This window comes from Pleurodeles waltl, chromosome 9 (assembly GCF_031143425.1).
Source record: "Pleurodeles waltl isolate 20211129_DDA chromosome 9, aPleWal1.hap1.20221129, whole genome shotgun sequence".
Taxonomy (NCBI): domain Eukaryota; kingdom Metazoa; phylum Chordata; class Amphibia; order Caudata; family Salamandridae; genus Pleurodeles; species Pleurodeles waltl.
Genome location: NC_090448.1, coordinates 736,014,065 through 736,041,659, shown reverse-complemented (window position 1 = coordinate 736,041,659; position 27,595 = coordinate 736,014,065). Strand labels below are relative to the sequence as shown.

The following is a 27,595-nucleotide window of genomic DNA, read 5'->3' as shown; positions in this document are numbered from 1 at the left end:
CTGCCCCCATTCTTTGTCAAGAATGGAAATAGTTAGAGTTGGGATAAAAGGTTCTGGGAAGCACTAGATAAAAAAAAAATGGACTGGAGCCATAGCGGATGTGAAAGCCCTTGGAGCAAGCATTAAAACGCTTTAGTTTCAGGTCTCCTACTTTACAGAACAGTTTGACCATGGGCAAATAATTTTCTATCTGCATGCCTATTGCCCGATTTGCCAGTATGGTTTGAATCAGGAGTACCATTAAGTTCTGGCTTTATGATCCTATTGCAATTAAAATAAACTAATGTGATAATATGAAACTTTCGCCATGCCGAGCTTGGAAAACAGATTCCAAAGATTAAGGACGTTAAAAGGTGGGATTTTTCTTTTTGGCATGCTTTAAAATTAGTCAAACACATTGCTTAGCACTGCAGTCTCAGGCTGTTGCTTCCAGCGGCTGAATGGCTACTAAGTTATTTGGGTTAATTCAAGGACTTACGCTGCATTAAAATCTTTTAGAAAGTGCCCTCTCCCAAATTCCCCCAATGGTTCCTCCTCATTATCATTATCCAGTTACCTGTAGCGCTGCAGCCTGAGCCTCCCAGCCATCCTGTACACAAATACTGGACACCTAAATAAAAACTAAAATACAGCTCAAAGATGTCCAAAGTGTGTGAGGCAGAAGGAGGACGGTGAAACACTGTGCTAGGCTACTAAAGGCACCCCACTATGCTGCTCCACACACCATATGGTCCTGTTCTTTAGCTTTTCTTTCCTTCAGTGTCAGTGACTGGTAAAACTTGGGACGTTTGGTGTCCCACAGCAGCTGGCTTTCGGACATGATTATAATGATATTGTTAAGTGGTTTTCTGTAGGGAAAACTTTTTTTCGTCTACAATAATCCCAACATCTTATTGGAGGGGTCGTATTACTCAGCCAACAAAGACTGTATCAAGTAATGTAGCATACATCCTTTCGCATCAAGGTAACCATGCACAGCAAGTTCTGAAATATTTATAAGGGGATTTGTTAACAGTTTATTTGTTCAGTGAATTAAACCATTATTCAACCAAAGTTCAGATACACTTAATCTTTGTGCAGTCTTTAAATACCAAGGTGTCCATACATTAGATTTGTTATTTGGTACAGCCCATTGGTAGCACATATTTAGCAACTGCCAAAAATGGATCAGTGATCACTGCATAGAGAGATAGACACATTGTTACATATTACTCCTCATACGTTTGAATGCTAAATGGTGAACCATATGAACTGTTGTCAACATCCCCATCACACAAGAGGAGCAGTGGTTTCAAAGGCATGGTTACAAGGTACTAGATTAAAAGCTTTTCTCACTGCAGCTGATTGGCCAGGTAAATTCAAGCCCTGGCCCCTTGATATACCTCCACAAAAACCTGTTGTCCAGAGATTTTCATTTTTGATTTGTGTTTTTTTTTTTTTTATCATTAGAGAAGTAATTTAGATTAGGTAGACACTGCTAATCCGGGCCGATTTTTTCTGGACGACATTTTTAAAAATGGCGGATGTGTTGCAGTGATGAAGTAATATTTCAGGAACCAGGAGACGTATATACTTCGTTTTGGTGTCAAAACATAGGTTTTGGGGTCAAGTACTCTTATAGAGACAAAAAATAACTCCTCAGAGCAACCCTTCCACCATTTTCAAAAATGACAGCTCTATAATGATGTGTTTTAGCCATCATAATGGGAATTTGCTTTAATATTGTTTTTGTTTCACCTTTTACGTTGATTCAAATTCATAAACATGAGCGAAGCATTTGGTAGTAGAGGATCTTTACCTCCTGACACAGTGTTGCTAACTACTAAATCTGAGGACTTCAACAAAGAAAAATTTGTCATATGCCAAACGAATACAAAAAAAATGCTAACAAATTGTGTTTGGCCAGAAGAGAGTTTGAAATGGTGCAGAAATACGGCAAGACGAAGTTCACAAAAGATTTAAACTAATGGGTGAAGAGGAACAAATATTTTATCTTTGTAACAAGCGCTACAAGTCGTATACAATGGAACGAAGCCTGGAAAAAAAAATGTAAAACAAATAGCAGAAACCAGTGGATCACAACAATAGTCTGAGTCTTCTGAGAAAGCGATGACAACCAATCCCAATGCCCATCCATTTAGAAGATTGATGGCTACCCTTCGTCCATCTCCAACAGCTGATCATAAAGACGAGGGTCTCTAATGTGTTTTCTGTGGTTTAGCCAGAACAAGGATCAAAGGGATTTACCAAAAGAACAAAGTACAGAGCATGCGAGTCTCAAAGGGCAAACATGTTTTTATCTGCAGCTAGTTTCTTCCAAGATTAAGTTTTCAGCTGAGCAGCTGGTCTAAACAGTGAGGTGAATGTACTTGCAGCGGATTTGTATGCCCACTTGAACCGCATGCATGCAGACATTTGAAAATAAGAATGTACAATGAGCTACCAGCAGCAACATAGCCATCAGCCTTCAGTTAAGTTTGCACTCTTTAAAAAAAGCAAATCAAGTTTTAAAGCCACTCGTGTGCTGGCTACCAGTTCCCACTCAGGGAGATCACAGAAATAATGGTCAACATTGATGAAACTGTATTGCTCCATGATTATGAAATTAAGATTTTTCTGTTGAGAATGTACAATGACAAAATTCATTTTGTGTCAATCTAACAAAAAGACTGAGCCACTTATGGCGTTCTCTAATGATTGGACTCCTGGAGTTCTTGCTGCCAAAATAAGATCACAGGAAGCAGTATAATAAGCAGAAACCATTTAAATAAACGTCATGAAAGCTTTAGATTTTGGACTCAATTACAACTTTTGTGATGCCCCAGAGCTTCGCAAATCATGGGAGTCAACAAGAATGCCTGATGTGGTCTTAACATTTTTTACCTCATTGTTTAATATTATCAGAGAAAAACTGTTACAAACTAAAGCTCTTGAGTTCGGAACAGAAGCCAACAACGTTGATGATGGAATTGAAGTGGAAGGCAATCACATGAACTGACAGCCTTATGCTGTGCAAATGTACTGCCTTTTCCAAATTATTTTTTATGAATTGCATCAGGACAAAAAGAAAACTCCACTACAGATGATGACTGCCCATGCAATCTATGACAAGTGCAAAAGTGGAGAGCTAATCACTTCAATAAATAGGATTGGTGTATCAACAAGTTATAATGGCATAGTACGGAGCAGGAACGTGTTAGAAGGTCATGCTGTAAAATCTTGTGACTCCAACAGCACACCATTTCCAAGTCACTTTATCAGGAAAGGATTTACAAGTGATGCTCTTCATAATTTTAATTTTGAAGACAGCTCTTCTTTGGAACATTCAGCACACATGGTACTGCAGTGGTGCTTTTTGAAGACTGCAACAAATAAGTAGCTGCTGGAAAACAAGCTGTGTCAGCTGTAGGCATAAGCCAACATAGCTGAAAACCTATAACCCAACTTCCTTGTAAACATGTGCAAAATCACTAAGCCATCAACAAGTCCCAGTCTACCAGAAAAGTTTCAAAGTGGCTGCAGACATCGATTTTCTTCTACCTGATGCTGCAGTCTTGCATAGCTGATTTTGCTGTCCTCATTGAGAATTGCTGTAGTTGTGGACAATATGTCACAATTGTAAATGGTCAAGATTTCATCCATGCAAAACTTCAGAGAGGTCGTTCAGACTGTTCTACATATATCAAAGTCAGTGTGCACCTTGCAAGAACTTCACATTGTCGTTGACAGTTATCTTGAACTATCTGTCAAAGAATTTGAGAGAATCAGATGATTGTGTACAAGTGGAACAACTTACTTTGCATAAAATAATTTGGCACATATACCTATGCAACTTGATAGATTCTGGTCATCAACATTAAACAAGATGAACTTGGAGATGATAACTCGCCAAAATATTTATGAAGCTTCAGTGAACATTATTGCAAGTGGAATGATGGTCAATTATCATTTGGTGCCTGCAGAGATATAAAAAGGTACGGGCCATATTGTTCAAGAACTTAACAGCAAATTGGAGGAAGCTGACCCTCGTGCTTTGCCGCATGTTGAGTGGACTATTCAAAATGGTTCCAATCAAGTTATTGTACTGTCAAATGATGTTATTATTGTGCTACTTCAATTTGTAGCAATGTTCATATGTCAGTGGTTGTCAGAGATATGGATACATTATGAAACAGGCAAAAAAGACACTATTACGACCTTGGCAGATGGGATACTCAGTCACAAACGTGACGGATATCCGGCCCTCCGTTTAACAAATTCCATAGGATATTATGGACCCTTCTAATATGGCGGGTGGGATATCCATCATGTTTGTGATGGAGTATCCCATCCACCTAGGTCATAATCAGGTCCCTAATCCTGCTTCATATTCTGTACAAGAAACTTGACCCAGACATGCCCAGTGTTCTTATCAAGGCACATATTCTTATGGATGATTACACTATGAGCAAAATTGGAACAAAGCTTGGAGCTTTAACTGCTGAAACTGTGAACTTTTTAAAAGGATTTGCTAAGGCAGAAGAATTTGACTTTAAAGATGTAGAAAAATGCCTTGTGCGTGTGTGGAAAACGAGTTCTGACTGTCACACATTTGACAATCTTCAGTACAATGAGTTAAAAAGATCAGTCCCGCTAAGGGACCTTCCACCAACATCATATTCTGTGCGTGGACACATTAAAAGAGCACAAGATGTGTAAATGTTTTGGATCATGCATATGTAGAGAAAGATCTGTAAAGATTTGGTTGGGAAGATATTGATGAGGTGCTAAACCCTACAAAATTCGAAATCCTCTACCACAGAACTTACACGTACATGCATTTGTCACACCTGTGCTACAAAAAGATGTTTCTGTCGATATGCTCTTGTCAAATGTTCAATATTCTGCAAATGTACCACGAGTGACTGCCAAAACAAATAAAGTAAACTATGAAAATGTGTCTAAAACAGGAGTGAAACATTATTTCTTTTGATATTCAGATTATAAACACTGTTTGGTGTATAGATAAAAGGATTAAAACACATTATTTGTTTCATTTCTATATGTCTCGTCTTCCTTTATTATAGCCGCCATTTTGGAAAATGGCGAAAGGGTTGCTCTGAGGAGTTATATTTTACGCCTCTATTAGACTACTTGACTCCCAAAACCTATGTTTTGACACCAAAATGAAGTATATGGGTCTCAGGGTTACTGAAATATTACCTCATCACTGCAACACATCAGCCATTTTTATAAATGTCATCCAGAAAAACTTTGGCCCAGATAAGCAATGTCTAACCAAGCTAAATTACTCCTCTAATGATCCAAAAACACAAATCTAAAATGAAAAGCTCTAGAAAACAATTGTTTTTTTGTTTTGTTTTTTACAGAGTTATTTCAGGGGGCCAGGATTACTTTACTTCGAGCAAATCGCTGGCATGGTTTCATTGGTAAGTAACCTTTAAATTAACCATGATCCTTGCCCACAGGTCCTGACATAAAAAGCACAAATCCGACGGAGTAAAGTCAGGATTCTATTATCAAAGAAGCAATTTATCTTAATCACAATTTTAAATTGGGCAGATCAGTGAAAAAAAAAAAGGGTTTTGTAGTCAACTATTGTGATGTCAGAAGTGAACATTCATGCTCGTACCTTGTGCTTTCAAAGGTGCTGATCCAGCATATACCATGGGTCCCTAGAGACCCGAGACCTGGGAGAAAGTGGAATAGCTATTGTTCATCATCCGCGCCTCTCTTGGGTCTCCACAAGACCCTTGGAGTGAGGGATGCAGGTGGTATACTTGCACCATCAACTGCCACCCTATATGCAGATCTGCTGCCAAGAGGGAAACCCAGGATATGTTGACAACTCATAGAGTCGACCTGGGAGTGGAAAGAATTTGGAGAGAGTGGCAGGGAGGGTGGCAGGGTGCCTGTTTTTTTTTGTTTTTGTAAACAGTGGGATATGGGAGCGGGCCAGGACATGAGGTAGTTTTTTTTATATAATTCAAAGGATGCAGTTAGACCAAGTGATTTAGACAGAAGTAGAGAGGAACTGGAATGGAGATTTGGAAATGAAGAGAGACAAGGCTGGTGTAATTAATTCTCATGCATAACAAATACCCGTTTGGGGCAAGTGAGTTTTTGATCTTGGGTGAGGGCAGGACTGTGGGTGGGTGGGTGGGTGGTGGACTAAGGATGAGCACTGCATCGTGGCTGTTTGCATGAGCCACAAAGAACAGAAGACAGGAAGTAATTCAATAACTTGGGCCTGGAAGAGAGACCACAACTCTCCCTTGAAAAATCGACAACGAAAAGGGAAAAAAAGCAATACCTTTTTGCTTCTACAGATTTATGCCCCTGATCGAGCTTTTGGAGGTGCTTAGTATAATTTTCAAGAGAGCAAAAAGCCTTGGAAAAGAATAATTTAAGATAAGTAAGTGTAGCTGGTTTGAAGGCTGTTGGGGAGACTTCTGGAGTAAGAGTGACCTGCAGCGCAAAAAAGATGGAGAAAGAATAAAGTGGTGCAGCCTCTGCATAACTAGAATGCTGGTCTCTCTTTACTGTTAGTAATCAATAGTTGTCTGCTAGAGCTTGCAAAAAAAAAAGATGTTGCTTCTCCCAATTCAAGTCTTTGCATCCAGCTTCTTCTTTTCCTGAGGTTTATAATTCGGCCTGCATATTGTAAATTTACTCAAATGCAGAGATCCATTGTTAGGGATGTTTGGGGTGTGAGACCAGGGCATATAACTCTCTCCAACTCATGCAAGTGTGGAGGTTAGACTTGTTACATGGGTTTGTGGTTACTTGTTTTTAGTCGCTGGGAGCTTTCCCAATTGTCGGGCTCCATAGAAGAGTCGGGACTTGTGACGCTGCTCTTTGTGCATTGACACTTTTCAGGCTGCTCTCCAGTCACAGTGTTTTTTGTAGTAATGCCTGTCACAGAAGGGTAATCTCCAGCCTGAAGCACCCACAAGACACACAAAGAGATATGATGTTTCTGCACTTATCTGCCATCAGCCTAACCAAGTGTGATCAAGAAAGACAGAAGGCTGGACTTCTCTGAAAGGGTGCTTATGATTTTGCCTAAAAGAATTCACCTCTCACTTCAACCATCTACCAAAGGACAGTACTTCAGAAAACCCTCACCCCGGTGTCTGGAGAGCCCACCTCCAGCTATGCATGCAATACACTTCCACTATCTGTCAGAATTCTCCTTGCCCTCCAATCTTTTGCAATGTCAAACCTGAGGTATCGAAAATACATCCCACTTCGCCCTGTAATATTTGAGTCATCATAAAACTTCCACTCCTGAATTTGCAGAACCTCTGTTTTTTTACCCATGTATTTTCTCACATTCCTCAAGATTTTCCTATATATGCGCTCAGCCATTACTCTATGCTTCCGTCTCTCCTTGCTGAAACAGTAATTTAAACTACAGCCTAGCAGTGGATGGACTGTTAGACTTGAAAGAGAACAGTGCATGGTTGAAAACTACTTTCTGAAGCATTACACTACTAAAACATTCATGAATAAAGACAGTGTTAAGTTAATTTTCATGGGATGGTGTGCAACAGGAAGTTAAAGGTACACAAGGGCCCGGGTACTTATCAAAAGTACCTAATAGCGCACTAATTTCACATGCAAATAGCGCTGCTTCTTTCTACAGGCTTGCATGCCGTCTGCAAAAGCATTCTCTGCATTTCTAAATACAGCGAGAAAACTAGCTGGTACTCAAATCTTGATTTTCAGCTTTCCTTTCTTCTTTATAAAGGCCCTCTCTTTCCCTTACATCATTCCCATGCTTCCTCTCTCTGAGCATGACCTTCTCCGAGTCACATGTTGTTTGCGTTAATTTGTTATTAATCTATTTTTACAAACTGCCTGAAACTTTTTTCAAACATCACAACCTCTCCTTCGATGAGAGTCAAGCCCCTGCAACCTGACAATGCGTAATTCCTCTAGCAAATCTATTAATCCCAGCATTCACTTGCATGAACCCACACCCCACCAAAACCCAGACATTTTTAATGATCTCAACTAACTCCATTAATTTAGTCTACTACAAAAAACTCGAGAGAATGCGTAGAATTCTTTACTTTAGCACACAAAACGACTTCTTTACACACCTTCGGTTCCAGAGCAGTGTGCTACTTGGAGAAAAGTGCTTCCACTCCTCATCATGGCTAAAAAGTGCCATATAAATGCAATTACAACATAGGAGCAATCTGATGTTGATATCAACCCAGAAGGAGAACTATTTACACACCGTTTATTCTTGAGTTTCACAGTATGCTTTCTCATGAGCCACAATCATAGCCAGTAGGAGATGCTCTATCTGGTTCTTCCATTTCATCTCGAACTCTGCCGAAACCTCCAAATCCCAGAAAGCAGTAATTACATTGTTCCCATGATTTGCATATGCACATACAGTGTTGCCGTATGCCTGCATCAGGTGATGTGCCTTCTCTAATGAGTAGGCTCCATGCGCCTCCCAACCTGCAGGCGAGAAGAAAGAGGACTGAGCCATTGCAGACAAGATCTCACCATGGAGCTGAACAATCATGTCCCCTTGCCGATTTGTGACAGACAGCATGCAAACATGAATATTTCAAGCAAATGTTAAAACCAGCGTTTGTTGATCTAATTTTGCAGCTACCATTTTTGTGAGCTTATTGAATAAAAAGATATTTATCTGAAATAGTGTATTTACTGTACTGTATGATTCAACAGAAATTGTAAAAATAAATGAACATCAAAGACACATATCAATGGCTCCAGCGAAGCATACTCAGGCAACATCACAGAAAATATCACCACTGGGGTAACTATACAAGCAAGATACATTACCTCCTCATTCCATTGCTTACTATATGTACACTCTATTGAGAGCGACTGAAAGGGGAAAAGAGAGAAAGATGTGTGTGGCATTACGTTTTTGTCAAACCTACTATGTCATGAACTTCCTACTATCCTTCCTACAACTGTTTTCAGACACATCAGCTGTACCACAATTATAAGCTTGACTTCACAGCCCTTCCAAATGCTTGGTGTGGGTACCTCAAATAAGGAAACCATGCTGTGAAGACACCATATCGCTGTAAATGATTTCATACAATGGATAAAATATATGAGACACTGCTATTCCATAGTGGGACTGGACATTCTTTGCACCAAGTAAATATGTCGCCTAGAGAGAAACTTGATTATATACAATTCGTATTGAGGAATATAATTTAAGCAGATGGGCTTCTAAGTGTGGAATATAGGTACTCCAATACTTAAATGAACCTCTTCCCTCCTCCACAGACCCGAAAGCATAACCGGTGATAAGGAATGGAATATTCCCAGTGAGAAAAATTTAGCTAAAGAAGCTGGAATGAGCAGTTTTAGATGAAAATTCAAATGAACTAAGATATGCCTTTGTTATAAGAATTCTGGTAGATAACACCTTTCCATAGGCATGGATAGTGAAGTTATAACATTGATAGAATTTTGCAGTCCAAAGATTGTCCATCAGGAGGGTTAGCAATCAGAATAAAAATAACCAACTATCAGGTCTGAGGGCCTGATTACGACCTTGGCGAATGGGATACTCCGTCACAAACGTGACGGATGTCCCGCCCGCTGTTTTACAAGTTTCATAGGATATAATGGAACTTGTAATATGCCGGACGGGATATCCGTCACGTTTGTGATGGAGTATCCATCCGCCAAAGTCGTAATCAGGCCCTTAGTCTTGATTTTTACTAGTCATTATATTTTGAGTTTAATATTAACATTCAAAACAAGGTGTAAGGTAGCATTATTTACCATTTATGCGAGGTCTTAAAATTAACAATAACTCATCATATCTGTCCATGTTAGACAACCTATTGTGCCGATTCCAGTGTGACAACTCTAGATATTCTGTAATCTTAGCTCATGACTTTAACAGTACTTTGCTATTCATACGATTTTGCAAACAACTGATGAAGAGTCAGCATGGGGATTCCACAACTAAATATTTCTTCAATTAAAAGACTGTAACAAGTAACTAATCAACTGGACATCATGACTCCTCAGCATGACTTGCTTGACTCCAGGGGCAGATTTTGTTGGGATATTCTATCTCAATTCACATACATTATATCGCAACTTTAAAGTAACACTGGTTATATTAAATCAAGCAGTTTGGCATTATATATGGAGCAGATAAATTGACCCGAGAGTGATCATGAACCACTGATTCTATAAATGTAACTGAATGCCTTTGTCACCAATATTCCCATGGTGCCCACTGGTGTGTCTGAATTAAGGGTATTAAATGAAGGAAGCTCGTTTGTGCTCCTGGTTCTTGCTACTGATATGATTAATTATTTAAAGCTAAGTTCTCATAGCCTTAGAGCTTTTCTTCATGTCTCACAGTGATCCTCGGAATATTAGACCATTGCAAAAGGCATACCAGTCGCATGAGCTTTAGTGTAGTATTTTAAGGAAAAACTACTCAAACCATTAGAAGCACTGTGGAAGAATATTCTCTCTATAATACACGGTGAAAATGTTTCTATAAAATAAAAGATAGGCATGGAGGAACAACAATGGAGGGAGTTGCTAAAAGCATGTAGTAGCAGTGATCCTGTAATGTTTGGCAGGTAATTACATATAACTACAAGGATATGACATCTGGCCTAGGGTCCAATTAACCCAGGACGCTTGGAACATACACTTGTCCACACTAAATGACAGTGGGTTTTGCTCCAAGCAAGTTGCTAAAATAGAGTCTTCCAAAAACCCTTTGTAAGTAAAGACTTCTGCACTGATCAATTCAACTGGGATGCTATGCGACGGTGTTAGGGGCCAGAACTACATTGCAGACATTGCTATCGACCTACTGGTAGGGGTTAGGATCTGTTAAGTGCAAGGAAGAACTGCAGCACGGGATGAAGGGTGTCGGTGTTGGGGGCCCGGACCACATTGATCACACTGCCATTGGCTCTGGAGGTGAGGGCTTAAGCAGTTTTAAGTGAAAGGAAAAAAACGTGATGTTCGACATGTGCAGGAAGTGACTGGGCCAAAAGCATGCCTGTCCATGGCTGGCTGGCCCTCTATTTAATGCTGTGATAAAGCTAACAACATGGGTGAGTGCGCAGTAGTGGCCCCAACGGGTTCTTCAGCATGTCTTTTCATTACGTACTTGACATCAGTGGAGGGGCACTTACAGATGAGATCACTACAGTAGAGGAAGAACTTGACCTGGGCAGCCATACATCAGTAGGGTATAAGGGCCTTAGACAGTAATATTTTTGCCAAGGGCACACAGGTGAATGTAGGACTTGCAGGCAGACTCTGCCCTACAGACTGTTGCTGATATTCACTCCGTGCCATTGGAGCTTTCTTCTGAATGTGACCCTCCTGCTTGTAAGAGCACACAAAAAAAAAACAACAGCTGCCAAACCCTTTGATATAAAATTGATTCAGTTGATACAAGGGCTACCAGTAGGTCATGGCGGGAAGTGGGAACTGATATGGAGAACTTTGGGTTGGTCTATGTAACAGTGACTTTGCTCTTAATGGTAGTTCTCAGTTGCTGCATCAGTTGTCATCTTTTGTCTCTGATAAAACGTGATCCCATGTTTAAATTATGTTTGATGCCATTTCATTCAGGCTTATCACTATATAGCAAGCAGTCTCTAACCAAGATAGTCAGGGTATTAGTGCCCCCCGCCCCCTGCAGCAATGTCGCCTTCTTTGCTCATTCACTCTCAAGTTGGTAAACATTGTGTCCTCAGACTTGTAGATTAGGCTTAGCTTGTGAGCTACTGGTTGCTCTCTAGCTACCTTTCAATTGCCCTACTCTACTGCGAGCACTACAGCCTACTAAATTGGAACCTTTTGCTTGGTTCAGCTAGTATAGGTTTGCCAAAATTGTGTATTCAAGACAAAAATGTGTGCATTTTCAAAACTCAGAAGCTGAGGTTTGGAGAAACATTTCTGAATTTTCAAAATATATTTAAAACTGATTTGTTGTTAGAGATAATTCATGTGGGGAAACTTATTACTGATATTATTTTCGTTCCAACGGCACTGCAGCTGCGGCTGGCATGCATTAACTATGCATTCCAAATTGACAAATTATTTTTACATTGCGGCTAGCAAGCCTGCCTAATGCACTGAGGTGATACTGTTGAAAATCTTGCATATGGTGGCCACAAATGTAATCTTTTCAGATGTGGTCACTATTACAACACTAATCATATTAGTAGCTTGCAATGATTTTCATTGAATATAATCAGCTATTACTACACAAAAGGTTGGAGACCCCTGTTGTGGCTCAACCACGGAAGCATTAGGAGACCAGAATATTGTGCCCAGTGGGTAACGTTCTAGGTTTAACCCTTCTGTGTTTCCACCAGCTGTTTTTGGGCCAAAACATTCCCTAGTAAACAACAGTTTGCTCCTGGACCAGGGCACATGTGCAAAGGTATACCCCTTTGTTTTAGAGCTCATCCCAAACGCCTTTCCTTATGAATCGTCCTAACGAATGTCCCTCTACTGACTGAGGGACTAAGGAAGCTACTGTGCAAGTTATTCATTAAGTGATTGGTGTAGAGGCCGTAATTGTGATGGGTCTTTGTTATTTAAGCATATTGCTATGTTCAGGAGTGTTGGCTCGGTTAGCCGAGATTGGAAGAGAGCGCCTGAGGATTGTGCGGTGGTGAACTTGGATAAACGAGAGTTGGTTGGCAAACTGATTCACCATTAGCACAGGCTCCCTAAGGGGACACTAGGATTAATGTCTGTCTTTTGGCCTTTCTCCTACGTGCCCGACAAGAGTTGCTAATACCTAACCAGCCTCACTTTTAGATGGAGTCAACAAGGCCAAATGGGGATCAGTTTGCAGTGCAAACCTACCACTGGCTTTTAGCCCTGAGCTCTTTCGATAGGGCTGACTGACTTAGCCAGTCTTTAACAGATTCTAGTCTACGGGATATGCATGCTAATGTCAAGGATCTTTTACAAGCTTTTGCTAGTATGTTTTGTTCAGGTAAGCTGTTAAGCTAAAACACAGCAAGGGTGGAGGCTAAAAATTGTATGATCCCCAGTCAGGAAAGCTTATTCAGAGTTATAGTATTAGGAATTGCCAGAAAACCTGAAGTGTAATCAATGTTCTTTATACTGATGGTTTCACCTTTTTCTCTCCGCCTATTCCTTCAACTCCCACAAGGGTTAAGGGAGGGTTTGGCCACACAAGTCTCACAAGACTTGGGATGTGTCACCAATTCAAGTGACACAGTATCAGTAAATCTGCTGAGGGATAGTACAGTAGGTGTTCCCTAACTCCAATAGTGGCCGTTCATTGAACATTTAATACCCTAATGCACTTAGTGAGATTTTGGCCCAATTGGTTGCTCTACAGAATATTTTGCAGCGTCAGAATCCCTTCCAAACTACTTTATCCCAGTAGTCATCCTAGGAGATTTTAATCAGCATTTGTGCAAAGTAATTTGTTCCAGGGGTAGGTCTGCATTGCACGAGGTGGCAGGCCACTTTCTACAATTAAAATTCTTTGTAGTGGGAGTTACCTTAGTTCTTGTTACAAAAAGATCAAGTTATTCAAAATGCTAGCATTTGCCTACTCTCTGATGCGCTTCAGTTTGCTACTGCAAATTATATTATACAAAAATTGCATTGGTATCCAATTAAGCAGGGGATTTATTTGAAGACTCTGAGGCACCAACAGTTATCAACAGGCACCTCCAGAGCAACCTTTCTAGGAGAACACTTCAATCGTCCTTGGCCAACATGCTGATCGTATTCTGCAAGCAAAAAGAAATGGCTGATGCAGTTTTGCAATTTGTGGGGCAAAACGTTGGAATGCTCTTTCAGACTTGTTGCGTTTTAATAAATTATTCCTGATATTTAGACACATTCTTAAGGCTTTTTCACCAGGCCCATGTTTTCCCCCTTAGACCTTGCTCCAATCTTTGAATATGGTCTACTGCTGCTTTGTGGAAATGTTCACCTTCTGTAGCTTTTAGAGACTTTTGGTGATTGGCCCTTTAGAAGCCGACTGTGATATAACAGAGGAGATAGTCTATCAAAGTATTTTACTGAATATTTGCATGGCTCTGCATTAGCCAGTTGTATAAACCAAATTTTTCTCTGGGTTGATAGGATTTCCACAAACTTCTACAGTGGTGGTATTAGGGATAAATATGGCCACATTACTCATTTATTAATTTTACTACGCAAAAACATGTGTCTTTTATATAAGGATGTTGATTACATTAGGTCTATTACGATATGTATTAAGTATTTATCAGCTGTTGGGATTGTCTTCTGTTAACCCCTTAGCTGCAGAGACAAACACTGAGCTTCACTGTACAACGGGTTATAATTGTGTACCAAGTATAAACCAATTCATATGGTGAAATATGTAGACTGAAAAACGTGTATCAAGGAAGACAATGTATTTCAGAAATGGGCACAAGATATGGAGCTGGGGAGCAGCAGCTATTTCTATGTCTCTGAATTTGTGGGTGTTTTTCAAAACATCTTCTTTCTTACATACTGGCTTACCTTTAGAAGCACAAATGCAGCAAATTGGGTAATAACAAATATCCTAGTATTCTCTGCTCCCACATGTCTTCTGATAAAAACTGTATCTCACTTGTGTGGGTAGACCTAGAGCCTGCGACAAGAAACAACCAAAAATGCAACATGGATACATCACATTTTTCCACTCAAAGGTGACATATTTTTTGTAAAGTGGGCATCTGTGGATTTTGGGCCCTTAATCAGTTGGCACTTAGGGAAACCTAAAGAATCTGCACATTTATGAAAACTAGACAACTAGGAGAGTCCAGGGTTGTGGGTCTTGTATGGATCCCATGAGAGTTTTTTTTAACCCACAATGCCATGCAAACCTCAAACATTGCTAGAAATAACGCATTTCCCCTACATTTCTGTGATGGACACTTCTGAAATCCACAAAATTGCTACCATCCAGCTTTACCCCACTTGTGCTGATAAAGAATCAAGATGAACAAAACTTTCATCATTGCCTTTATGGCCTTGAGAAAAACACTGACTGCCAACCCGGTCAGCCAGATAACACATGTATGCCATAAATACCTTAATCACTAACTTTGGGGTCTTGACAATATAGTAAGCTCACACGCAGAGATACCCTAGCAAGTGAGTTACCTTTTTCAAGTGACTTCACAAGTGCTAGTCAGGGTGATTCTGATGCAGTTGATAGCTACTGGCACCTTTAAATGCCTAAAAAAAGAGAAAAACAAATTACAAAGAAAAACAAAATACTGTGAATTTAAGAATTAAAAAAAAAAAAAAATACAAACATTTAGAGTAAAAGGTTAGTGTACACAGAACGCAGCTAAAACACTCATATGCAGAATATAGCTTGCTTTTTCAGAGTGTGGTGTGATCCATAACTCAAATAGTAGCCCATCCTTGACTGATTACCTTCCCATGAGAGCGAAAAGGCACACTGACAGAGAAAGCGCCTTGATACTACAAAAAAAAATAGTCAACAGCGTTATACAAATTCGAACAAGCTGTTTCCATTTAGAACCTGTTACAGTCCAACATGCATCCTGTAAGATTGTATTGTTCAAAACACAAGGTAATCCACCCATAAAAAAATGCACATATCTTCAAATATCAGTTTGAAGTATGCAGTTTGAAGACACCTCAACTATTAAAACAAGTTCACACGTCTAGTACTATGTGAACTACCCCATCACTACACAGTTTAAAAAAAAAAAATATTTTTATTAGAAACATGCAAGAATACATGTTACACTGCAAATGTTGTCTAGGACATTACTGCACAATTGGGATGGATATTCATGCTGTACACTCTCAATACTCATCAGGAGGTTCCAGTCCCCTACTAGCCCCATTGAATTTTACCCGTGGACTTGTTCCTTTAGTGTGGTTGTATGGGGGGGGGGGGGAAATGGGAGTTTTTTGGGGGGCACACAGTCCACCCCTTCCATCTTCACCACACTTTTGTTCATTTCTGCAGGCACCCTCGACTTTCATCAGTTACCCTCTTCACCAGCATGCTCCAGTCCATATTTCACTTCCAGTCTCTCAGTAGTGGTGGTGCTTGTGGTGATCCTCATAGTCTGGCGATATTCCTCTTTGCAACCACCATATCCAAAGTTATCAACAGAATCTCCGATCTTCTAAGATTTGTGGTTTCCAAATATTTAACAGGCACAGTTTCATTGATGGAGACAGTTCGGCTCTGCAAAGGTAATTTAGGCACTCCATCACAGCTAACCAGTACTGTCGAATTTCCAGGCATTCCCAGAGTATGTGTAAGAAGGACCCCTCCAGCCCGCAACCTCTAAGGCACAGGTCGTTGCCCGTCCTGCCCATTTTAGTTCTAATTGTACATGATAGATATGCTCTATGAGGACCTTCAGTTGTATCAATAGAAAAATAGAGCATCACTACACAGTTAAACCCCAGAACCAGACAAAGACATGTGAGGAGAAATAAGTTATCTCCTTCCAGATTTAACTTTGATATTAGCCGGACTACAAGAACAGAACAAGCATTTGCAATGCAACGGGTCTCGCGTTTGCTCATGTTCGAGCTGATCACGTTGTAAACTCCTAACCCGACTTTTCATCTATCCGCAAAAGTGCTTTTATGTACGTAAAAAAGTGTAATCGCTCGACTTCTGCCAAGCGAAATCGCGCTAGGAAAATAGAGAAAAAGTAGTCCACGATCCAACAGAAAACAGCGAGCCTCGCATGTTTTCTGTACTTGGTCACTGCGCTCGAGGAGGGCTAACCATCGGAAAAGGCATGACGTGTGCATGCCTTCCACTAATGAAAGCAAGCAGATTTTACTAGGCAAGCCCACGAACCAATCAAACACACTGACGTGACATCGACAGGGCTCCAAGCCCTTTTCTAATAACTAAAGCGTCTCGCTGCGATACGCATGCGCGAGCGCATGCAACACAGGCTCGACCCTAAAAAAGGGGATGCCTGTTGAGGACAAAGGGAATAGAACTATCCACGAAACTGTAATTGATTAACTAAAGCGCATGCACACATTAACAAGCAGGAAGCCAACCCTACCACGCAACAGAGGATAACGCTCCATGTGCATTACTACTACTGCCCTCACCATGGCTAATATGCTTACTGACCGACTTAATAAAGAAAAAAGAAAGAAAATAATAAACAGTGGTGAGCCAGGAAAGAAGAAGAACTGTAGACGTCGCTGAAAGGAAGTGAAAAGACGGGGTCAAGATATTTATACAATGCAGTACAACATTGGATAAGAACCCGCCCCTTTAACCTGCAAAGACATTATAAAGTTACTTGATGCAACCTATACCGAGCACTGAACGGATAGCAGAGGTGGAGTTTACATGAAAATCTGCCGCTCCAACAACAGTTTACAATTGTTGCCGGCAATGTGGTTCAGGTGCTTAGGTCCCCTTGTTAATTCAGTTTATTACAACACAACATCACATGCTGCGATGTTTACCTAGATGGCCGAAAGCACACCCCTTTAACTAATACCTAGGCTATCGTATAAAATTAAGATTTTGTGAACAAAAACTGTAGTCTGATCTAGCCTATGTGAGTAACTCAAAGTGTTTTGGGAACAAATGAGACAGTAAAACAGAGTAACAAAAAAACATGCAGTGGGTTCCTGGCCTTAAAGAGGAATGAACAGTGTTGCAAAATGGCTGACAAAGGTCTGCGTTCTGAAAGCAAGGGGGCCGCCATGTTCTAGATGCCAGAGTTGCATCCTTCATTGTGCTGGTGAGGACCTAGGTAAAAGACAGAGTGTGTGAAGAAATGGCGCGATGAAGGGATGAAATGTGTGCAACCACAGGGAGATTATGTAAAGGACAAGCACTGCGCAAGTATTATGCAGGCAAAACATTAAAAAAAAGTTCCCCAAAAGCAGAAGAAAATAGTACTTGGGCCTCTGATAAGAAACAAGCATTGGTAAATGCATGAAACAGTATGCTACAGCCAATAGAAACAGAGGAAAAGTAAACGGCAAGCACAGAAACCAATGAAAACCAAGGGCGGGATCTAAGCCCCTTTTAAGATTTTATTGAATAGAATAGATTTCACAAACACAGCCAAGCGCTGTGTAGGCGAAACCTAAAAAAGTGACTTTTATAGCTATAGTGCTATGTGGTCTGAGCCTTTGACGGAAAGCACTGAAAATGTAGATCACCGTTTTAAAATTGTATTACACACAGTTTCAGATGTGGCGAGGTGTGCAAAAGATTAAAGGTTTAAGTTAAAACACGTCCTTTCAAAATATATATTTTGGTAATATGCTATTAGCAAGCACCTAGTGCAAACAGTTTTTATGAGCCCATTAAAAAGAACACTCCAGAAACGGTGGATTAAACCCAGGTCTGTGACTGGGTGTAAGTGTTTGAAAAGTTTCAACACTCCGTCCATCATTTTATTTTGTGATATTGCCTTGTGCGCCCTAAGTGGCTAGGGTATGCCAGAAAACGTGGGTCCCTTGCTTGCTGCACCACTGGATTGATGCTAGCCTGGCTGATGAAGGCAGCCGGGCCCAGGATGCTTGAATCCTGTCCAGGGAGGACATGGCCTGGCAGCTTGGGCTTGACTGCTCCCATTGGAACAGGGTCAAGACTGGTTTGCATATAGCTGGATCCGAACTGGGGTGATGTGGCAAGCAAAATAACGATGGATTAAACCCAGATCTGTGATAGGGGGTGAGTGTTTGAAAAGTTTCAACACTCAGTCCATCATTTTATTTTGTGATATTGCACTCTAGAAATCTACCAGCATTTAATTTTACTTCTAAAAAAGAATAAATCGTGAACACCTTTAGGATTTAAGCGAATCCGTCTATTCATGGATGTATAAGGTCACAACATCATAAGGGACACTAATTCCCTGTAGTGGGGTTTCCTTTAACACCTAACTACACAATGTTGTTTTATTTTGATGGGACAAACATAGCTGAAAACAGCGCTTTCCAGAAAGAAAACCTAATACTGGGGCACCCCACTGCTCTTGGGTTGCCACTTTTACAGAGAAAAGTACCAGCGATGTTCTCATGGTAAAGAGTTTGCAAAGGCCTATACATAATAGCGAAATACAACTTTGTATAAAATCACCTGTATTAATTTTTACATGGCTTTTCTGTTTTTTTGTAATTATTAGTTGGGGATCATTAACACAATTGTAGAACACTGTGTTTTTAGGTCTTGTTGTCAACAGCGCATGTGCTGTCTGCCGGTGGGGTTATTATGTACAATAAAGGGCTCGCAGCCAGCCCATTGCTTACCATTTGTTGTCCCGATGCCACTTTTCCTTGCTGCATCCTACCTGGCCAGCTTGTGCCCTGCATCACTTCCTTTTTTTGTCTATAATGCACGGACCAAGCACAGATTGATTCATTTTAATTAGTGCCTATTCGCAGCTCATGCTATGATTGAGGTCCTCTCTTTCTCTCTTTTTTTTTTTTATTTAGTATTTTTATTAACGGACGACCTCAACCCTACTCCAAAGTTTTAGAACATTTTACATCGCCACCAGTTACATTACCTTACAAAATCACATTCTTTAAAAAAAAAAGAATTAAATAATTATTAAGGGAGTCATTACGACCGTGGCGGTCGGCGGTATATTGGTGAAAGGTAGTGCCAACAGGCTGGCAGTACCTTTCACCAAATTATGACATTGGTGGTTTGGCTCAAGCCAAACAGCCAACGTACTATTCCGACCGCCAGGGTGGTGACAGCTGCCGGGCTGGAGACTTCAGTCTCCAGCCCGGCAGCCGCCACAATCCCATCCTCAGGATTATGACCCCACCTACCGCCATGGTTTTCGTGGCAATCCTACCGCCACGAAAACCACACTGGTAGGCACTATTAGTGCCAGGGAATTTCTTCCCTGGCCCTTATAGGGGTCTCCCCCGCCCCTCTCCCCAGAGTCCTCCCCCACCCCCTGCACATTTACACACCCACACGTGCACACTTCCACGCTCATACACACGCTCCTACACACACGCATACCCACATCCACCCACGCATGCATACACATTCCCACACTCCGCAACACACACTAACATACATTGTCGCACACACGCATTCACAACACATAACATACATGTACAGCCACATTCATTCATTCACACACGCATTACACGCGACTCACACCTGCATGCATGCATGCATACAAAAACAGACACACACAACACCCCCTCTCCTGTCGGGGAACCCAAGTTACCTGATTGCAGGGGGTCCTCTGGCAGGAGCGGGACGCGGCGCTGCTGCCAGCAGCAGCATCCACCAGCAAAACACCGCCAGGCCGTATCATAGAACATGATACGGTAGGCGCTGTTTTGCTGGCATGGCGCTGCTGCTGGCAGTAGCGCCACCTTACCGCCGTCAGCCACGGTATTCCGTCTACTGTCATAATGCGGTTGCCGGCTGGTAGCCACGGCGATGGTATGTTGGTGGCCATCACGGTGGGGGTAGGTGCAGTTACCGCCAATGTTATAATGCGGGCCCAAGTGATTTGCCCAGACCCACAAGATGTTGGGCGGATCCTGAAACTCCTACTTGGTGCCCCCAGTTGCTTAACCAGTTCTGAAGGCGGCAGCTCTGGCCATAACACCACAACATTCTTACCCATCCACTCATTCTCCATTTTGAGTTTAAATAAAGGAATGTTGGTTCCAGAATGTTTTCTTGGAGTCCTCGCCACCCATAACCAATGCTGGGGTTGCCAAATAGCAAGGCTGCACCTAGTTTCAATTCCAGTTCCATGACCTTACTATCTGACTTTCACTACTGCAGGTTCTTTTTTTACCCCTTCTCTCTTCTTTTGTCACTGCTTCAATATCTCTTGGTTCTTTATTCTCCCTTTTCTCACTGTCTATCTTGCTCGTTGTAGTTTAAAGTGTGATGGTGCAAAAGTCCCAAGCTACAAAAAGTAAGTGCAGATACCCACCATCTGCAAACATTTGCACTACAAATATCTCTTCGATCACATGCACTCATTCACTTACTTGGTTCATCATAGTGTTTTGTGGTGCTAAAAGGAACTGTTGTGTATTTGGTTCCGATGTTTTGGTAGAAGCTCTTCTGCCATGGCACTCACTCCACTCCTAAGGGCACAGCCTGGCACACGGGGCGGTAGAGGTCATTGGACTGGTTTGGAGATGCCTTTCATCCAAGCTGCAGGTTCCAGAGATAGAATTGTAGGCTTTCGAAGCACATCTGCATAGCCACCTTTATCCGTGGAAGTTGTGCATTTGGTGTAAGCCTGTATTGGAATATAGTCTGTATGTGTGCCCCAACTGTGTCTCTGCTGCTCATCTTTGTCACTTATGTGACACAATTCTATACCACACAATTCCACGCCACACAGTGCAACACAATTCTATTCCACGCCACACAATTCCACTCCACAGGATTCCACTTCACTCAATGCCACATAATTCCACTCCACGTCACACAGTTACATTGCAATGACACACAATTCCAATTCAATGTATGCCACATAGTGGCAGACAATTCTACTCCACTACATTTCAGTTCACATTGCATAGTGCCACAGTTCCTCTTCATGCCACCCAATTCCACTCAATTCGACTCCACTTCATTCCACACCAAGCCACACAGTACCATGACACACAATTCCACTCCATACGCCACTTAATTCCACCAATTCCACTTCACACAATGCCAAACACTTCCACCCTCATTCCAGGCCACACAATACTACTCCATTACAATGCCACGCAATTCCACTCCACACAATGCCACAAAATTCAACTCCACTTCACATGCCATACAATATTACTCCCTCCACCACACTCCAACCCATGCCACAATTCCACTCTACAAAATGCCACAAATTTCCACTCCATGGCACGTAATGCCACCCCATTGGACACATGTCGATTACATGCCACACAATTCCACTCCATGCCACGACACACAATTCCACTCTATGCTACATAATGCTACACAGTTCCATTCCACGACACACCATGCTATTTCACGCCATGCGACACAATCCAATGCCATACAATGCCATTCAATTCCACGACACTCCAATCCATCCAACACAATTTCACTCAACACAATGCCACAGTTCCACTCCACATAATTCCACTCAATACACACGATGCCACTTCACCCTATGCTATTTCACTCCATGCCACGCAATTCAACTTCACACGCCATACAATTTCACTCCACTACAGACAATGCCACTCCACAACACTCCAATCAACACCACACGCCATTAGATGCCACACAATTTCACTCCACCCAATACCACACAATGCCATTCCACACCATGCTATTTCACTCCATGCCACTTAATTCAACTCCACCCTAAACAATGCCATACAATTTCGCTCTGCATAATGCAAATCCACAACACTCCAATCCACGCCATACAATTCCACTTCATGCCACATAATGGCACAAAATTCCACTCCACGTTACACAATGCCACTCCACACAATTTCACTCTACACTCATGATTCCATTCCACATCACCAATAGCACGTAATTATAAAATGGCACACAACAATTCAGCTCCATTCCACTACACGCAATTTCACTCCACGCCACACAATTGCACTCCACACACTTCTACACCTCTTCACCCCACACACTGTAGTACAGTTTACTCCACGTCACACAGTGCTACTCCGCTGCACCAATCCACTCCATTCCACACAATTCCACTCCATGCCACATAATGGCACAAAATTCCACTCCACGTTACACAATGCCACTCCACACAATTTCACTCTACACTCATGATTCCATTCCACATCACCAATAGCACATAATTATAAAATGGCACACAACAATTCAGCTCCATTCCACTACACGCAATTTCACTCCACGCCACACAATTGCACTCCACACACTTCTACACCTCTTCACCCCACACACTGCAGTACAGTTTACTCCACGTCACACAGTGCTACTCCGCTGCACCAATCCACTCCATTCCACACAATTCCACTCCATGCCACACAATTTTTACTCCACAGAATGTCAGACATTACCACTCTATGCTATAAAACGCAACACATTCAACTCCACACAATACAACACAATTTCACATAACTTTATGCAATTCCACTCTACATGTCACTTCACTCCATGTCACACAATTCAACTCCACTACACACAATACTATACAATTTCATGCCAATCAACGTCACACTATGCCACGCCACTCCAATACATGCCACACAATTCCTCCGCTGTCATGCTACACAATAAGAAACAATTCCACACTCTATTTCAATCCACACAATACCACACAGTTCCACTTTGCACTACAGAATTCCATTCCACACAGCCACATTTCTACTCCACACAATTTCACATCACTTTACACAATTCTACTCCACATAATTCCATTCCACACAATGCCACTTGCTGCCACACAATTCCACTGCGCTTCACTACACGCCTCACAATGCCACGTTACTCTACGCAATGCCACTTCATGCCTCACAACGCCACTCTATTCCACACCATGCCACTCCAATCCACTCCACCAACGCTAATAGATCACAAATGGCAAGACTTATGGCCTTATCAATGCTTGTTTCTTATATTTGCTGCTTAAAGCATGCAAAGATAATGGTGAAAAAAGAATTGCTTTCAATTATTTTTGTACCAGACAGGACATAAACATACTTGTTGCAAAAAAATAAACAGCTAAGTGGCAACCATACACTGCCCTATGGATATGCTGGTTAGTACTTATTATAATGTGCACTTCACTCACATAGTCTGAGACAGCACACTGTCCATATCAAAATATTGATAAGGCTAAAGTAAAACAAAATGCAGTGCTTCCTGGTTAATGTGTGTGTTATGTGTTTACAGGGTGGTGAAGTGAAGGAGATGCAAGGAAGTGCATTCAGATGAGATCAAAAAGATGGTGCTGAAGAGGAAACAGATGAGGTGTAAGATATGCAGATGGATGAGATGTGGATAGAAAAAGTGAGTACCTGTTTCACCTACAATGTACATGGGTGACAGAGATATTCTGAAGACCACTAACCCTTTCACAGGCCTCAGTAAAATTTAATTTACAGTCTTGGTTTCAAAGTAGAAACATTTACAGTATTATTTACAACAAAGTCTTTCTAGTTACTGATTTATCTTAAACAGCTAATAACTACTGACAAAGTTATATGTCTGAATGTAAAAACAAAAAGCACAGAGATGGCTAAACGGCCAGAGCTGCCAACTTTGGAACCGGGGAACCAAGCTAAGAGACTCAACTTCGGCTCAGCATCATACGATTTGCCAAGAATCACAAAAGTGTCAGTGCCTTAAGTAGTCTCCCTTGCCTAAAAATACAAACATTGGCACAGCCAATAGGTTGCACCCATGCAAGAGCTATTGGCTTTTCCAATTTGTTTTAACCTGTTGTACACCAGCGTGGCTGCTGTTCAGCATAGCTAAACATTGGTGGGGTACAGGAGAGTGGCATGGGGTAGAATGTCATGGAGTGGCACAGAGTGTTGTGGTGGGAGGAGAGTGGAAAGGCGTGAAGAAGAGTGTCAGAGTGGAGTGACAGAGTGTTGTGGAGTGGTGTACAGCAGAGTGGGACAGCGTAGAGTGGAAAAGAGTTCTGCAGAGTAGAATGGCGTAGAGCCAAGTAGATTGTTGTAAAGTGGAATAGTGTAGGAGAGTTGACTGGAGTTGAGTAGTGTTGCGGAGTCAAGTGGTGCAGGGTAAAGTGGAGTGGCATGACGTGGAGAGGTGTAGAGTGGAGTAGTGGGTCACAGAATAGTGAAGTGGCACAGAGGGAGTTGCACAGAAAGTCATAGAGCAAAATAGTGTTGTGGAGTGGCACAGAATGGAGTAGATTGTCAGAGTAGAGAAGAGTTTAATGGAGTACAGCGTCAGAGTGGAGCGGCCTGGAGTGAAGTACAGTGGTGCAGAGTTGCTGGGTGAACAGTGCAGTGATGGAGAGTAGTGTGGCGCAAAGTACTGTGGAGTAGACTGCATTGGCAATGAGTGCAGTGGCTTAGAGTAGACTGTTTCAGAGTAGAGCGAAGTGCCATAAAGTGGAGTCGTGGAGGGTAGAGTGAAGTGATGCAGGGGAGAGGACACTGGAGTAGAGCTCAGTGTTCTAGGGTAGAGTGGTGCAGAGTAAACTAGAGTGGCATAGAGTAGGTTGTTTCAGAGTGGAGTGCAGTGACGTGGAATGCAGTGGTGCACAACAGATTCGTGTTGTGGAGTAATGCACAGTTTAGTGGTGTAGAGTGGTTCAGAGCAAACTGCAGTGGCATAGAATGGTGTAAAGTGGCGTAGACTACAGTGTTGCAGAGTATAATAGAGTGGCGTACAGTACAGTGACGTAGAGAGCAATGGTCAGAGTGCTGTAGTGTGAAGTAGCATGCAGTGCTGCAGGGCAGAGTGGCTTACAGTTTAGTGGAGGAGAGTGCAGTCTTGCAGAGTACAGTGTCAGAGTGCAGTGGACCAGAGTAGAATGGTGCACAATAGAATGCAGTGGCGTAAAGTGCAGTGACAAAGCACAATGGTCTAAAGCGGCATAGTGTGCAGTGGCGTGGAGTGTTTCAGAGTAGAAGATAGTGGCGTAGAGTGCAGTGGTTTGGGAACAGTTGTGTTGAGTGCACTGGCATACAATGCAGTGGTTTAGAGTGAAGTGGCATGCATTGCAGTGGTGTAGAGTAGTGCAGAGTGGAGTGGCAAAGTGCAGTTGTGTAGAGTTGATTGTTTCAAAGTAGAGTGAAGTGGCATAGAGTGGAGTGTTACAGGGTAGAGTGGAATGGTGCAGGGTAGATGGCAGTGGCAGAGTAGTGGTGTAGCGTGCAGTGGTATAGAATAGAGTGGTGCAAAGTGGAGTACAGTGGCATAGAGTGGAGTTGCACAGAGTGGAGTAGAGTGCAGTGTTGCATAATAGAGAAGCATAAGGTAGAGTGGCCTGAACTGGAGTGGTGTAGTGTGCAGTGACGAAGAGTGCAGTGGTGCATAGTAGAGTGGGGTAGAGTGCACTGGCATTGAATATAGTGGAGCACAATAGATTAGAGTAGCGTAGAATTGATAGGATGGAATGCAGTGGCACAGAGTGCAGTTGAGTGGTGCAGAGTAGAGTGGTGGAGAGTGTAGTGTTAAAGAGTATTGTGGTGGTGTTGAGTAGAGTGGCATTGAGTGCAATGGTGTAGAGTGCAATGGAGTGCATAGAGTGGTGCAGAGTAAAATGACGTAGAGTGAAATGGTGTACAGTGGAGAGGAGTGGATTGCACTGGCCTACAGTGCAGCGACTGAGTAGAGTGGCATAGAGTACAGTGTTGCAGAGCACAGTAGGATGCTGTACAGTGCAGTGGTGCATAGTAGAATGGCGTAGAGAGCAGTGGTGTAGAGTGTATTGGTTTTGAGTAAAGTGGTGTATAGTGCAATGGTATTGAATGCAGTGATACAGAATAGAGAGGCGTTGAGTGGCGCAAGGTAGATTACAACAGCGTAGAGTGTAGTGGCAGAGTGGATTAGAGTGGGGTAGATTAGACTGTTTCAAAGTTGAGTGCAGTGTTGTAGAGTGCAGAAATTTAGAGTACATTATAGTGGCTTAGAGTGGATTGACACAGAGTGCAGCAATGCAGTGTAGAGTGGCGTGGAGTGTAGTGGTGCAGAGTGAAGTAGAGAACAGTGGTGCAGATTAGAGTGCAGTAGTGCACAGAAGAGTGGTGTAGAGTACTGTGGTGGAGACTGCAGAGTAGAGTGGTGTAGAGTGACGTGGCATAAAGTGGAGTGGTGCAGAGTAGAGTGGTGCAGAGTAGAGTGGTACAGGGTAGAGTGGAATGGCGTAGAGTGGGGTAAAGTAAAGTGCAGTAGCACACAATGCAGTGTTGCAAAGTAGACTTAGAATGCTGTGATGTCTAGTAGAGTGGCATAGAGTACATGGGTGTGGAGTGCAGTAGCGCAGACTGGTGCAGAATAAAGCAGAGTGGTGAAGAGTGCTGTGACAGAGTGCAGTGGCATATAGTGCAGTAGTGTGAAGTGTTGCTGTGTCTAGTGGTGTATAGTGCAGTAGCATAGAGTGCATTGGTTTTGAGTTAAGTGGTGTCGACTTCATAGGCGTAGAGTGCATTGATGCAAAATAGAGTGCAGTGGAGCAGAGTAGAGTCGCACCGAGTGCAGTGGCATAGAGCAGACTGTTTCAGAGGGCTAGTGGTGCATGTTAAGATGGCGTAGAGTAGTGTAGAGTGCAGAGTAGACTAGAGTGGCGTAGAGTGGACTGGCATGTGGAGTGCATTGGTGTAGAGTGGAGTGGCACAGAGTTGAGTATATTGGCATAGAGGGCAGAGTTACAAAGTAGACAGGCGTAATGTTGAGTGGCGTAGAGTGCAGTGGCGAAAAATGCATAGGTGCATAGTAGAGTAGTGTGGGGTGGAGTGCATTGGCATAGAGTAGAATGAGGTAGAGCAGAGAGGCCTAGAGTGAAGTGGTGAAGAGAGAAGTGGTGCCAGGCAGGATGCAGTAATGCAGTGTGGAGACGGGTAAAGTGTGCATGGTTCGGTAGTGCACTGCCATTACAGACTACAAAACTTCCATTGA

The 27,595-nt window shown here is 42.2% G+C and overlaps 1 protein-coding gene across 2 annotated transcripts in view; it reads right to left on the bottom strand.

Annotated features, from left to right (window-relative positions):
- Positions 1-27,595, bottom strand: part of LOC138259891 (piggyBac transposable element-derived protein 4-like) — a 45,255-nt gene that overhangs the window by 5,805 nt on the left and 11,855 nt on the right. The window contains exons 3-5 of one of the 2 annotated variants that reach the window (XM_069207848.1): positions 15,169-15,243; positions 14,542-14,653; positions 8,249-8,478 (exon numbers count right to left, since the gene is read on the bottom strand). The gene's annotated coding sequence lies outside the window, so the exon portion shown is untranslated. The remainder of the gene's footprint in view (positions 1-8,248; positions 8,479-14,541; positions 14,654-15,168; positions 15,244-27,595) is intronic. The other variant, XM_069207849.1, reaches the window with a different exon arrangement.